Genomic DNA, 3,883 nt, shown 5'->3' with positions numbered 1-3,883 from the left:
ACAGTGGTAAAACACGAACTTTCCTTCGTATCACAAAAAGTCTTGATATTAACGCTACTGGATAGCGAGCGACTTGTGTACTTCTTTCGTCAACATGGGCCACGTGAACAGAGCGTATTCAACGAAATTTCGGATGGTTGTCAAAGGGTTTTCACACGAACCCGGCTCGAATCCTTCTGCCTTTCTATCGTTGATCTCCTAACCGATCCTCAATGAGACTAGGTGCACTTTTCTTTGCTCTCTCAGTTCCTGTTGCTCGGGTTTAAAAGAGAACGGCAATATACATTCTGTTTCGGAAGAAACGTTCCCTTGGAAAAGAACTCTCCCCATAGAAAGAATTGTACCAAAAGAATGAAAATTAAACGATATTCAGATCATCTAAAGAGCATAGATAGAAAAACAACCCTTTGTGAATAACTGTTATACGAAAATTCAAGGACAGGTTTATCATAAAGAAATAATCGTTCAAGAACTTCGAGCGTTGGAATGTAACGATTCAATTTTGGTGTTAGTTTTACGTCAAACACAAGACAGCGATTTTGCTACGAGTTCGATTGTTATATTTAACAGTTCTTACTGAGCCTACTTCTTTAATTAAAAACGCCTTTTTTTCATTTCCGCGCTACGATTAGGGAACACTGTATATGGAAAGCAAGAAGAAAATCACGAGGGCAGAAAAAAGTCTGACCCCAGTTGTCACTTCAAAGACACGATACTTATTTTCCGGTGGATAAGTTGCTATCTGACAGTTTCCATCTGTGCAAAGATTTCAGTTTGTGTGTGTGCGTGTGTGTAGTGTGACCTATTTTAGCATAGCCAATTTGCATGCTAACATCTAGCACTTTTAACCTATTGGTTATTTGAGGTTAACACTACCCTTGTCCTTTTTCTTATTTGTTCACTTTTCTTATTTCCATTGGATGTAGATAACTGTCATACCAAGGGTAACAAGACGCCTGGAGCCGTTAACGAGGGATACGTTGATCGTTGAATGGGTACCCACAGTCACTCTGGTTATGTCCGTGGAAAATAATAAATTTCATGTTGACTGAGTACTAGCCTCCTAAGCAGACCTTCAATTGGATCGTCAAGCAATCTTTCCTCGTGACGAGCCAAAAGATCCTAGCTCAGTACATGATGCGACATGAGGATTGCGAGTGCTAGTTGCAGATTTTACCCTGCTTAACATTCGTCGATGGGGGACCTTTTGGGAGTGAAAGTGTTGAAAAATGACTTTCCTGTATTTATAAATACGGATAGCGGTACGTTGAAAATAAATTTTGGAATTCGCTCTCAGGACCAATTCACTGCTAACTTTGACTGGTTCTCTAGGTAGAGAAATACACAGTGGTTTGAGGCACACTCGACTGGGATGCAGTTAAATTCACAAAGCCAAAGAAATGAACGGAACAAACCAATCTCTTTGTCAATATTTATAGTCGACCTATCTCACGCGCGAGCATGGAATCTTTAAGAGGATTTCTCTTTAAAATGATCATGTATAGATGTGCGCTATTGTCGAACAAGAATGATGGCTGATCAGCAGCTACCCGCACTTTTCAGTGATTCGGTGATTCCAGTGCCACATCCACTCTTCAAGGTACAGGAATAAAATTGAAAAATGAGACAAGTCAGAAAGAAAAGTCAACAACACGGGATATTACGTGCGGTCACTCATCCAAGTGCTGGGTAACCTCAGCCAACAGGGCTTAACTTCAGTGAAAAGCTCAAGCACGTAGCTAATTGCCATATGAAAAAAACAAAAACGATGCAACTCGACCGAATTTTAGACGTGGTCTGCCTATGGCATCCCACGTAATAAAGAATTGTTGTTGTTGTTGTTGTTATTGCTAGCCTTGTCATCGACGATCGTATTCTTTGCTTAAGCTACCTAATGAGAGCAACGATGAAAACAAGAGCTCTCTTGCCCGCTCGGGATTTCTCGCTTCGTCCCGCAAGATCAAAGATCATTTTTTGGTGTTTTCTAGTCATACAATAAATCCGTTATTGACCAAGCTTGTTTGATCAAGATGGTTGGATATTGGCCTCGCTCTTTTCTTGCGTGTTTATGGACCTTGACTTCGTCTCGGTCCATAAACACGCAAAAATAGAACTTGGCTAATATCCAGCCAACTTGACCTCACGCCTAGTCAATAACCCATATGTACTCACGACAACCATGCATTGAATGAATGGACTTAATTTAAGTGTCGAGTATTTAGCTAAATATAACTTAATTGTGGACACTAAAACGGAACATTCCAAATACAAAATTAAAAAAAGATAACACTCTAAAACATTTACAAGTTTAAAATTGCTTAATTCAAATCATCTAATCTAACATGTTGACAAGTCTATAATTACTTAGTATCAGTTAAACAATTCAATTGAGCAGAAGTCACTGGATTTTTCCTAAAGGTTAAAGAATGGAAGCTAATGTACCAATGCAATAACATGGAAATTGGTTAGCCACCTGCATACATAGTTAATAGATGTAGGCTGGTTATGAAACTCGACAAGTTTCTTTGTTTCATGTTTTTGTTCGCTTTTTTGGCCTTGACCCTGCACAAAACCCGACAAAAACACGCTTTTTTCGGCAGGATAACCAATCAAAAGCTTCGACTAATTTATTCGAAATTAACTTGCGAACCAAAAACAAAAGATTGTGCAGGGTCACGGTCGGTTCAACATCTAATTGCGACTGTATTCCTGCTTTTGAAATTCCCAGGGTTTCATAACCAGTCCCTAGATTAACTATGCTTCATACGACACTGACAAGGAAAATTGGTAAACCATTTTTAAACTTTGAAATAAGAATTAAAAGATTAATTAATTGCAGAGAATGTTCTCTTTTGTTTCCTATTTTGTTGTCAATGAATCTTACATGCAATGCAATTAATTCATTGATCTTATTCAGCAAAGTATCGTGAAATAATGAGCTGACGTTTGGCATTCCCACTTGGGTCTGCTGCAGCAACAATGTAAAATGGAACTTCTTCATCTTCAATGTCTTCATCAAAGTCTTGTTCTAGATGCATAAGGGCGAAATTATGCAACACTGCAGAGACCACAATAATGACGAGAACATTCGCCAAGGTGGTGCCGCGCATGTAGTCCCAAGAGGAGACACGGAAAACGTGTCTTTAACAATTCAAAGCCATCTCTCAATAACACACCTACAAAGCCCAAGTGCAGTATTGTAGCGCACTTCTCTTAATTGCATTCTTTCGCTGGAGGATTGGTGTCATGAAATATGCTCTACAAGAGCATCCACTGTAACCCACAAGAACGCCATCAAAAGCACTATCCCTTAGTTTGTCTGCGATCTTGCTGTTCTCAAAAATGCGTCGATCCAGGCCAGCGGGCTACGATGTTAGTAATAAAGGCATCGCTATCACAAACGGCTTGGACGTTGATGGAGTAAAACTGATTCCTGTTAAGAAATGCCATGGCATTTTCTTTGTTTAGACGTATGATCCTGATGTGGGCACAATCGATGGCCCCGATCACACCTGGAAAGTGCGCAACAGCATAAAGCTTTTTCTTGGTATCAACCAAGTTCTCTGGGAACGACAGCAATTGTCTTTTTTGTTTCGCAATAGCCCTTGAAACCGTCCTTGTGAATGACTGGACATACAGCAAATACAGAAACACCAAATAAATCGCCAATAACCCTCTAGAAAGTTCCTGTTGCATAGAATCTCAGAGCAATTAGCACCTGGTGCATTGGTGTAAGGGGCAGACTTCTCCTTCTTTAATGTTGAAGATCTTTATCCAAAGTTTTTACAAAGTCAATGACCGAGTCCGTTCTAAGACGAAAACGCATTCGAAAGTCTTCGTATTCCTCTAATGGGTTAAATCTATCCCTAAGGTGCCGAATTTG

This window comes from Montipora capricornis, chromosome 11, assembly GCF_036669925.1.
Source record: "Montipora capricornis isolate CH-2021 chromosome 11, ASM3666992v2, whole genome shotgun sequence".
Lineage (NCBI taxonomy): Eukaryota > Metazoa > Cnidaria > Anthozoa > Scleractinia > Acroporidae > Montipora > Montipora capricornis.
Note: the sequence above shows the minus strand (reverse complement) of the source record.